Consider the following 12,846-nt stretch of genomic DNA (forward strand, 5'->3'; position numbering starts at 1 on the left):
CTACCTAGGCCAGTTACATAAGGAGCATTTCTCATATGTCTAATCTTTTATTGTGTTTAGGGACACATTTTAATGTTAAGAGTCACACCTTTGTCTATCGGATTAACTACAGATTTGGAACCTCTCGTATTGAATAGTTTAAGGATCTTGTTAATGTATTTCTAATGAGACAAGCCAACAATTTCTTTAACCGTTATCTTAAAATCTTAACTCCAAGAATATATCATGTCTCACCCATATCATATCTTTCATCTCAAAACTCGAGTTTAGTCAAGCTGTGATTTGGTTTATGTATCCAATGTCATTTCGAACTACAATCATATGCCATCAACATACGATGGTAGGAGGACAATTTTACCTCCAGAATGTTTTGTATAGACGTAATGGTCTTCTTCAATTAAATTGAGGTCATTCGATATCAACTTATTGAAACTGAATGTACCATTGTATAGAAAACCGATTGAGGCATAAATTAATTTACTCAATTTACAAACATTTTGCATCTCTCAATTTACTACAAATCTGAAAAGAAATATAAACTAAATATTTATTTTGACATTCAGTTTTTCATTTGGAAATAATTAAAAAGAAAAAAAAAAGTCACACTTGAGAATAGGGTTTTCTTGAAATTAATTAGAGTGAAATTGGTGGAGTGAGAACATGGTAAAATAGTCCATGTAAGGACAATTGGTACTCCTATTATTGAACCCTGCAATGTAGGCAACTCCATAAATGCGTATAAACTTGTCCAATTTCCCTTGAAAGTGATGCTTTTTAATCAATCAAACCTAAAACTAGGGGTGCATACGGTTCGGTACAATTCGGAGATTTGAAACTCTTTAGAACTGTATCTATTAAAGTTAACGGTACAATTCGGTTCGGTTCTAAAGAAAAAGTCAACAGTTCAATCCGGTTTTGATCTTTTTTTTTTCGGATATTCGGTCCGATTCTAAAATCCACAACATATTTCCTCAGTAATATTAGGAATTTAAAGATCTCCAGAATTGCACCTAATTAAGTCAACTGTACAACTCAGTTTGGTACTATAGAAAAAGTCAACGACACAATCCAATTCTGGATCTTTTTTTCGAATATTCGGTTCGGTTCAAGAATCTCCGAGATCCACGTTCAGCCCTACCTAAAACTTCTTAATATTATGAATCTGGTCTTATTATTTGTTTGGTTCTTCTCATAAATATTAGGTTTAATACATAATTATATATTTAAATTTGTCATTTTTTTAAGTGTTTCACATCTTTAACTTATACTTCAACCCATCACACATCTAAACTTAAGGGATGTAAACGGGGTGGGACGGGGAATGTATTTCTCATCCCCGTTTCCCAACTAGTCGGAGATTCTCCATCCCCATCCCCATCCCCGCGAGTTAAACAAGGATATATTTGTCTCAATCCCCGTCCCGCGGGGAATCATCGTCCTTGTGGGGATTCACATTCCCCATTTACAGATGTTTCAAAAACTTTTTCCCCATTCCCCATTCCTCGTTCCCCGTAGGGAATCCTCGTTTATGTTTTTTTTAAAAAAATAGTAATGCCTGAAACTTTTAAGAATAAGTAGCTAAATAATACCAAGTATCAACAATCATTCTCAAATTTTCTAAACCACCAAAAAATAAAAATTGAAAACAACCAATCACCTAATTAAAATGTACTTAAATCATCCAAAAAAATCAATTATCACGGGGAATAGTCAGGGATCCCCACGGGGTGGGAATACATTTCCCCATTCCCGCCGTGGTGGGGAAAAAACTACCTCATCCCCGTCCCATGGGAATTCTTATCGGGGATTCCCCGTCCCCATCGGAGCAGATCACCAATGGGGACGGGGAATCCTCGCTCCATTTACATCCCTATATGAACTTGTTAATTTTGAATTTATGACACTTTAATTTGAATTTATTGACATGAAATAGAATATACTTAAGTGGAAGTTTGACTTTCAAGTTGTTGTGAGTTCTGAGAGGAATTATCGTCCATATAACACATGTCCAAATGTGTATAGGAGTCCTCCATTTGGTATAGAGGACTTAGTGCCACCTATAATATCTTCACTTTAAAATCTAACAAATTAAGGATATTATTAGACGTTCAAAATTCGCAAGTTTAATTGTGTTACAGGTCTAACTATAAGTTTAGTGTGTCAAATGACAAAACATGGCAAGTTTAGGTGTGTAATTATATATTAAACTTAAATATTAGCTAGTTTTTCATCTAAAATAGCTATCAATGCTTGTTTTACGATCCCAATCATATACCTTATATTTATTATTGGGAAGAGAACAATAAAAAAAGCTACAAAAAGAAAAATCAAATGGACATTAGTATGTGTTGTAGCCTGAACGAAACAGTAAAATTTGTGAAGGGAAGATTGATTGTTGAAAACCTAATGAACTCGGTGATTAAGGTTTTAATCCGAAGATTAAAACCTTAAGGAGACGATTGATGGTTCTATGAGGGTGGCGTCGAATGTTCCTTGAAATGACAGTTGTAACTCATTCATGTTTACGGTTGATGTTATTGGATATTCCTCGATGAATGTACCTGTTATAGTGTGGGAAGAGTGTTCTTCTCACAAACACCCTGATTCTAAATTCCATAGATGTAACAATTGCTATGCTTCTGTCTGAATATCCAATCATATAACATTAAATTAAAATCTATTTATACGATCAAGAGTGGAGGTCATCTTTGAAAATTAAACCATATATGACGTTGAAGAACGTGGATATATGCGAAATTAATGGTAACTGAAGGATGCCATTTTTTACTATAAGGATGCCATCTATATATAGTGGAAAAATGACAAATTTTCAATCGAAGATTTTTTTGTATAAACACAATGGTATTCTTCAGTCAATTTGAAGTTAATCGTGAAATCGAATATACCATTGTTTAGAAGACTGTTTGAGGCCATAAATTGATTTCATCAACTTGCAAACCTTTGTTTGCAGTCTGGTTCGATGAAACCTACATGTTGTTCCATATAGATTTCTTCGTCCCAATCTGAAAATTCTAAAATAGTCAAGATCAATTTATTTTGGTGATTTTAGTGACTTTAGACGTTTTAACCGCACATAAACACCATCCAAAAACAGTTGTTTCACAAAATAAAATCAAAACAACATATATTTGAATTTTATTGAATCCAAAAGATTTATTTCTTCATATCCGCAGATCAAGAACTGACAGAACATGATTTGTAGCTTTTATGTGATTAGCTGATATAACCCGGACTAAAAATCTGGATTCTCATATGGAACGAATACGTTTACGGGATGGACCTAAATCAAATCTAGTTGTCGGATTTTCGAGGCACTGTTCCTCGTGGGGATTCACATCAGTAGCAACGTAAGAACGTATCACCATGATTTTCGTATTTCGATCACGCTTCAATTACGTCGAGGTTATTCGGAGAGGAAACAATAACTCCACGAACGAAAGGTGATTGCACGTGAGAGGAAAAGGGACATCACATATTACGAGGGATATAGGGAAACGAACTTTTTTGATAAATTGTCTTGGTTAGAATAAACTCTAGCCTTCTCCTCTCTTAATGAATCCGGATCATTCCATTCATAAATAAACTTTATGTTCGACTTATACCCGAATATTTCTAACCTAAATTATAAAGAATATTCTCTTTAGTTATTTTTTTTTTCAATTTAGACTTTAACCATTTTAATTTCTTAAATGAGATTACACATAGAAAGTTTCTCTTCCATGCTACTTTGACTATTTATTGTTTTACAAATTTAATTCAAAGAGAAAAATCATTCTGTTGGGTTGATATACAGTTGATTTATTCCATAAAACGAAGCTCAGATAAATTTACAGTCCACAATTGCAGATATATTTTTAATTTTTAATTCATGAAATTTAATTTATCTTCTAATTTAAGCAATCAAACGTGGATTTTCTAACTTTGGGAACTTAATTTCCACAAAATTGACTGTGAATTCCAACTCATATTTGAACTAAGTTGCCTAATTTGACTTTTTTGCATTTCCCAAATGTGACAACATCACCTATGCAAATATGCAATCATTAGTTATTTTTTCTATCATTATCTTAGAAAAATTCTAAATTCTAAATCATTAAATTTAAGGATCAAAGCCCATAATTATTGATTCAGTTATGGATTTGACATATATTTAATTTTTTCATTGAGTTTGGATATTATATATTATTAGAGTGATTCAGTTTGTTGATATTGATAAAAAAAAGTTTTGTTGATTAAGAGAGATAAAAATTAAAAAGTAGAAAGAAATTATAGAAATTAAGTTCTAGTAGATTCTTCCAAGCTCGATCTTCTCCTCTCCAATTTTATGATTTCCAACATCAGAATCGTCAGATCGATCTTCTCTTCTAACACTAAAATTTTGAGCAGGTTCTTCCAAGCTCAATTTTCAGCTTAAAAAAACTATTGGAAATTGATTTCTGTAATTTCTTTTTACTATCTCTCCTCTAGTCAATAAACTTATTTTTTATATGTCCACATAAAAGTAAAAATATCCACATCAGCAGACTGAATCTCTTAATGGCGCTTGGCGTCCAAATTCGACGGAAAAGTTAAATAAGGATTAATCCATAACAAAGTCAATTATCAAGGGCTCAATATGGAAAAATAATTGATCAGGAGTTTGATCCTTAAAACATATAAAGTTCAGGGCCTTAATTATATATTTTTTGCAAAAAAAAAAAAAAGAGAGTTTGATTTTACAAGGAAGAATATGAAAAGTTTATGAAAGAATATTGAGTGAGAATAGAGAGAATATTGTGCCACTTTATAAATTTATTTATTTTAATTGTAGAGTGAATATTTTGTTGTTTGATAAAACTGAAAATTAAGTACCGAATAAATAACTACTGAATTTTAAGGGGTGAATATTATAAGTGGTGAAAGTATTAAATGATGTAAATGTTTGATAAATACTAAAAATAAATGGTGAATATAAAAATATTAGATGATAATATTTAACTTAAAATATTAAATTAAATATTTTGACTTATCAAAATAAGTGATTTTTAACTTAGTTGGTTAACTTAAGCGGTGGAGAAATAATCCTAATCAAACACATTTAAATTAAATAAGTGCTTAACATTTCAATTTAGGGATAAGGTACCAAAATAGGCCTAAAGTTTTTGGGAAAGTACTAATTTAGGCTTAACGTTCAAAATAGCACCAATATAAGCTTAACGTTTACAATATAATATCAATTTAGGCTTAACGTTTACAATATAGCATCAATTTAGGCATCACGTACAAAATAACACCAATATAGGCTTAACGTTTACAAAATAATACGAATTTAAGCTTAACGTTTATAAAATACATCCAATTTAAGCTAAACATCATAATTAAATTAATCTTATATTCTTTCCGCATTAACTTTATATGTTATCTTTTTATTTATTTCTATATTCTTATTTATTATAATACAATTAATTAGTATTCTTGCCCATTAAGATCTTATATTTGTTTTTCATCAATGATTCCATTACTACTAAATTTCATTGCTCATGTAATATATGCAAACTAAAAGTAATTGAATATCCACAATATTTGGAACACTAGTTAAAATAATATTGTATTGAATATCCATCAACCATTTCAGTGTTTGAAATATTGTGGATATTAAATTATTTTTAGTTTGCATATATTACATGATGAGCCATGGAATTTAGGAGTCATGGAATGGTTGATGAAAAACAAATATAAGACTTTAATGGGCAAGAGTACTAATTAATTGTATTATAATAAATAAGAAAATAGAACTAAATAAAAAAATAACATATAAAGTTAATAGGAAAAGAATATAATATGGTTAATGTAATTGTGACGTTTAACTTAAATTTGATATATTTTGTAAACATTAAGCCTATATTGGTGCTATTTTATACGTGAGGCCTAAATTGATGCTATATTATAAACGTTGAGCCTAAATTGATATTATGTTGTAAACGTTAAGCCTATATTGCTGCTATTTTGAACGTTGAACCTAAATTGGTACTTCTCCAAAAACCTTAGCCCTATTTTGATACTTTATCCCTTTAATTTAAGAGATTAAATTGGTTATCAATTTATAGAAGAGAAATATAGGATATTATTGTTTTTTTAAGCATTATTTAATGACTTCTTTTTTTTTAATCAAAATCTTATTTAATGATTTCTTAATATACAAAAATTTATTTTAAATGATATATAATTCAGAATGGAATGAGTAGTTGTTAAGATATTGGGTCGGCTTAATCATCCAATTAAGATTTGAAGTTTGAAAATGAGAATGCAGATGCGATTAAAATACATAGTGAGAGAATGACCTACCTGAATCAAATCTAAATTAGTCTGAACTGTGGACTTAGGATACTAGACAGTTAAACTAAAAAAAATAGTTGTTTGCTTCAATCTCTATAATTTTTTTAATTATATCCAATTATGGGTGCTTAAAAATTGAGCCGGACCGAAATAACTAATCGAATTGATGAATTTCATTTGTTGGTTGGATTTTTAGTCTATTAGGTTCAGTTTCAGTCTTAGTATATCGATATCAATCGGTTCAGTTTTTGTGATAAAATTACCGAATCGACTGAAATAGAGGTTAATTAGTTTTATTATTTATAGTTTATATTAATGGTCTTGACGAGCATCGAACCAAGAAATCGTACAAACTATAAAAAACAATATTTAAGTCGTAGGTCTAAAAAATGAGTTGCTTTTTCACTTTATAATTTACGAATTAATAAATTTATTTTAAAATATAACTTTTTAGAGTTTTGTTAGAACTCGTTTAGTTTACATGCTATTAGAAAAATCTATTTTTGTAAAAAGCATGGATTTCCTACTCTTGGAAAAAAGCTATAAAAGATAAACATGAACTCTCTAATCAAACATGTAGAACTTATATTTTTTAGGGTAAAGTTCAAATAAAACCCCTGTGGTTTCACTAATTTTCAGATAAAGAAATGTGGTTTACTTTTTGTCAAAACAATTATTGAGGTTTCAAACTTGGATTAATGCTATTAAAACCATCTTTAACGATCTGAAAATGAAAATTTTCAAGAATTAAAGTTGTTCAATGTTATATTTTCTATGGAACTGCATTTTCGATTTTCGAAAATCATCTTTTTTGGAACTTTCTCTCCCTAAACATTAACTTTCTCTCTCTTTACCAAACATCATCTAAACAATCTCAAAATAAAAAAGTTGAAGAATTAAAGTTGCTTAAAATATTAGTAGTTCTTAAAATATGTCATTTTTGAAGTCGTCAAATGTGATTTTAATAGTATCAATCGAAAAAGTCCTTATTTTGTTAAAGTTAAAAACCTCAATCCTCGTTTTGACAAAAAGTAAACCACAGTCCTTTATCTGAAAATTAGTGAAATCACATGGGTTTTATTTGAACTTTACCCTATTTTTTAATATAAAAAGGCAAACCGGAGGAAAAAATGGAGTAAACAAACATCCGTTAAAAATATTAATAGCACTACACCAATCTTCACTTAATTGTTGAAAAATTATCATCACAACACAATTTAATCAAGACCTCAAAATAATCTCCTTCAAATTTTAACCAAGACCTGAAAGTATCCATTAATCTATAAAAATATATTAGATTAAATTAAATCAATTAATTAAACTTTATAAAATTATATCAAATTAATTTATATTTTGTTTTAACTATTTAATATGTGTTGAACCGAATATCAAACAAACCAAAACATTCGGTTCGATTCGGTTTGTTGATATTATTTAGTTAAGACCGATTCTCATTTTAGGTGTTATTCGGTTTTAATATTTACACTCCCAATTATAATCTTCTACATCTACTAGAAATCACACTCAAAATCTAATTTAAGTGATCAAAGTCCTCTTTTATTCACATTAAATTTAATTAATTTGTAATCTCTATAATTAATTTTACATGTTTTATTTTTTCATCTCTAGCCTCAGTCACTTTCATACTTTGATTATTATTTGTTTATTTATTTTTAATTTTTTAAAAATTTTGATTATTATTTAATTAGTCTTAAGAGGATGCTATATTATAATTATTTTTATTTTTTCTTGACCTTTTTTATACACTTTGTACATACATATATCATTATTAAATAAAAGTTTCTCTTATCAGTCAATCTTGAATATAGATAAAGTATACTCAAGAGTAAGATAATAATGTAAAAATATATATTATTATATGTATAATCATAAGTTAAGATTTGAATATTCTTTACTTGTATCCACATGATAAATAAATAATGATAAGCGATGCAATGGGCCCATAAAGGGGTAAAGCCCATGTCATGAAGGCCCAATTATCTAAAGAAATGGGCCCATTAGGGTAGAAAGGGCCTGTCAATGAGTTTCATAAACTTACATATTCGGCAAAGCCCTACCACATTTATTTTACTACATTTAAAAAAAAAAAATTGCACACAATGCGCTTAGATTAAAGAAGAAAGAAAAATCCCCACCAAATCCGGATGTGATTCGAACCTATGACCTCTCTAGTCATAGGTAAGCTCTCAACCACTAGGGTAAGAGCTTCACCTCACACATTTATTTTACTACATATCTCTCTGGATGTAAACAGGGCGAGGCGGTATTTCTCGGTTTATCGGGAATTCCTCCTCCCTATCTCTGAAATCTATTGGTGGAATTCCCGTCCTGGCGTGGATCCTCATTTCCCATTATTTGTTTCAATATGTTTTTTTAATATATACACAAAATAAAATTACGGAAAAGTATAAAAATAAATTTTGTGGTTTGTCCGATTTTCAAAGACAGTTCTCGTGGTCATAAAAAGTTTGCAAACAAGGGTTTTGTACTTTGTGCAGTTTATAAATTTAGTCATTTTGTCAAAAATTATTGTCATGACTATTTACCCAAAAAGTGAGCAATTTGAAGCAATTAAAAAAGACTAACTTTGCAAAATACTCAAAATACAAGGTTTAATTTTGTAAATTAACTAAACCACAAATATTTTTTGATTGAAAAATTGACTCAAATTTGTACAAAGCCCCGTGTTTGTAAACTTTTAAACCATATAGACTGTTTTTGCAAATCGATCAAACCACAAAATTTATTTTTGTACTTTTTATAAAAAAATTATTCTATTTTTTTATCCATTTTCTTGGCATGTGCCATTGAGATAATATAACAACAAATAATTAAATTAAATTTGAGTTGAGTTGAATTGAGTTGAGTACAAAATAAATGCTAAACGCGAAATTAATTGGGGAATCTGTGGAAATCTTGTAGAGTCATATCATGGACGGATACAGGGCTCCCCACGGGATGGGGTTACCTATCCCCGTCCTCGCTTGTAGAGAACAAAATAATCCACATCCCCACAAGTATTCTACTTGGGGATTCTCCGTCCACATCAGGATGAACCCTAGACAGGGACGGAAAATCCCCCAAATTACATCCTTGCATATCTCTCTTTCCCTTGTTTATCTAGGGTTCAAACTACTATTTGATTCCTAGCTTTTCTAATTTTTTTTATCATTTGATTTATTTGGACTCATTTGGTTCCTAACCTATTGCAATTGGTGAAATTTTATCCAATTGACATAACCATTATCGCCTGAAATGTAATGATATTTTAACACCTTAACTTATAATGTGGCATGTCTTGAAGTTTTTTTATCGCATAAATTTTCTTAAGTGAAAATAATTAATTAGATTTAAAAAATAATAAAAAGCAAATTCCTAAATTAAAATCTAGGGTAAAGTACGAAAAAATGTTCGTGGTTTGCCTTATTTGTAAATAGAGATCCGTGATTTAAAAGTTTACAAATAGAGGTATGTGGTATATTTTTATACAAAACAAAGTATTTAAAATTAAACTTTTAAGTAATTGATGACAATAAGAGCATTTTTTAATGTTTTTTCAATTACATTTATTTATTGACAAAACATAAATCCTAAAATCAAATTGCAAATGTGTAAAATGAACTTAAATATCAATTTAGTTCATAAACTGTCAGATTAGTAAAAAAAACGTAAAATTCCACCATATTATTTATTGTTTTGATTTAGGGAGTTGTTTTTTTTTGAGGCTATGTTTTGCTGGTATGTAAGAATAATTTTTTTAAGATAAAAATGTCTTTGGTTGTAATCAGAACTTAACCGTGTAATTGTAATATTTTATTTTGTAAATAAAACATACTGCATGCCTTTATTTGTAAACTTTTAAACCAAATACATCTGTTTACAAATTGGGCAAACCACAAACATTTTTTTCATACTTTTCCCTAAAATCTATTAAGTTTAAGTGTCAAAATATTGTTACGTCTCAACAGAATAATATTGTTAAGTCTCCATCTAAATTGAATCAATTGATCAGAGACTGAGACCAAATATGACAAAATAATACGGGAGGAAAATGGAAAATACTCATATCATAATAGGGCAGAAATGAAAAATCTTAATTATAACAGAAAAAAGGTTACAAAATTAGCTTATCCAGTTTTGGTAAGTGCTAGATTGATAATACGTGCATACATTACAAAAAGTAAAATTAGGGCTCTTTTGGTTTACTGCTATTTGCTCTACAAAAAATCTGCTTTCCAAAAAGCAGAAATACTTTATTTTGTAAAAAAACTATTTTTAAACTATAAAAGGTAAACATGAGGTATCTAATTAAACACGTGTAACTCTCACTTTTAAAGTGAAAAATAGGTAACTAAATACCCTTATAATATTATAATTTATACATCTCCACTTGCCTACCATTGAGAGGCTGAATAGGTCTAGAATTATTCTTGAATTCCGGCGCTAATGAAGATTTAATGGCTTCCACTTGCTCCTGACTTACTGTTTTTAACTGCACAATCAAACATTTATATATATAATAAAAAAATTGATCAAAAAAATTATAAAATTTTATATAACAAATAAAATACGATTTTATATCCTAATTTAATAATTTTAAACCTCAATTCATAAATTTTAAACTTTGAAAAATATATTCTAGACCCATAATTTATAAATCCTAATTTAAAATATATTTAAAATAATAATTTACGTAGTCTGACATAATTAAAATTATTATTTGATATAATTGTTGATAAAAAAATTTAACTGATTTTCCATGTCAATTTACATACTTTTTTTTAAAAAGATGTATTATTGAGGAAATTATTAGAAACACTCAATTCTTTATGTCAATTGGAGGATCTCCTATACACATTTTGCAGTGTAATATCGATCCACATATATTATAAGAGACTCCACTATTTTTTTTATTAAGTGAAGTCGCAATATATATATCCAAATAACATGGAAGACCAAGTGGTTGATATAAGAACTCATATTATTGAGTGACGGTTTCAATTATGGGAGCATAAGTTTTTAGTATGAAGATAAGTAAATGATGAAAATTATTTTTTTGTTTAGGAAAAACAATACAATAATAAAGAAAGTAAAAATAAATTACCGTGGGAATTACCGTCCAAGTAACAGGCTCCGTACATGGTGGAGTAGTAAGAGAACCTTTATATCTGTAATATTTTATAGTTTTTTCATCTAGAAATTTTACGTCCAACATTCCCAATGATACTTCTGCTGGTGTTTTACCTTGTTTTATCATTTCACTCAGCTGGATTAGATTTGTACTAATCTGCACATATCATAAAAATTAACTAGGATAATCTTCTTCTAAAAAAATAAGATACTCGTATGTCTTTAAACTCAGTCTAATAAACAAGGACAAAATAATTAAATAATAAAAAGTCAAAGAATAAAATTGTTAAGTTTTATATAATTATAAAACTTTGTTTAGAGACGTAGAATTTGATTTATTAAAAAAATAATTAAAAACACTACTAAAAAAATAAGTCTTTCCGATAGAAACGGGCAAAATACAGTCCTAGTGTGAGAGTGTCTCTTCCCTTTGTCGGTGTAAGAGGGTGTCCACCGCTGGTGAAATACCGAAGAACTCCTGTTGTTCGTGTTTGTTTTGGTTTTGTTTACCTGTTGCGTGTCTGTTAAGTGAAGTTTTGTTTTCTAGTTGAAGTCCTGTGATCAAGGTTGCGGCCTGCTCACAATTGATTACATGTGTGCGATCAGATTACTGGTCGGGCTCGTGATTGTTTCTACAGCTGTAAGGAGAGTCTGTTGGTGATCAATTCTGGAGGTGAGCTGCGAAGCTGTAGCTAAAGTATTCAGGAAGGATTGCGATAGAAATGGAGAGGGAGTTAGAGAATCTGGCATTAACTAATGAAGAAGGAGATTCCTTTGATCTTTCTGAGGTGTTACAAGGAGGCACGTAGAATAAGAACGGTCTATCCATGGTGGGGAGGTTTCTAACTGATATCCATGAAAACCAGGTTAGCAGACCTGTGGAGACTAGGGGGAGGGGTCGCTATATCAGAAGTGATGTCGAATCTGTTCATTTTCGACTTCTCTTAGATTATTGATAAGGAAAGGGTGATAGCTGGAGGCCCGTGGTCTTTTGATAATAATATGCTGATACTTGTGGATTGGAAGCCAGAAGAGCTACCTGAGCAGATACCTATGACACATGTGGATATTTGGGTGCAAGTTCATGACCTTGCAGTGGGATGTATGTCGGAAGGGATTGGTAAGAAAATTGGTGACTTTATAGGCCGCTTTTTGGAATATGATATTAACAATAATATTGGGATGAGGAGACAGTATATGCGGATTCGCGTTGCCATGGATGTTAGGGTTCCTCTAAAATGAAGCAAGAAAATTATACACACTGCAACTGAATGGTCTTTCTTGCATTTTAAGTACGAACGATTATGTAATTTTTGCTACATCTGCAGGATGTTGGGACATACAGATAAATTCTATGCA

Source organism: Euphorbia lathyris, chromosome 10 (assembly GCF_963576675.1).
Source record: "Euphorbia lathyris chromosome 10, ddEupLath1.1, whole genome shotgun sequence".
Taxonomy (NCBI): Eukaryota; Viridiplantae; Streptophyta; class Magnoliopsida; order Malpighiales; family Euphorbiaceae; genus Euphorbia; species Euphorbia lathyris.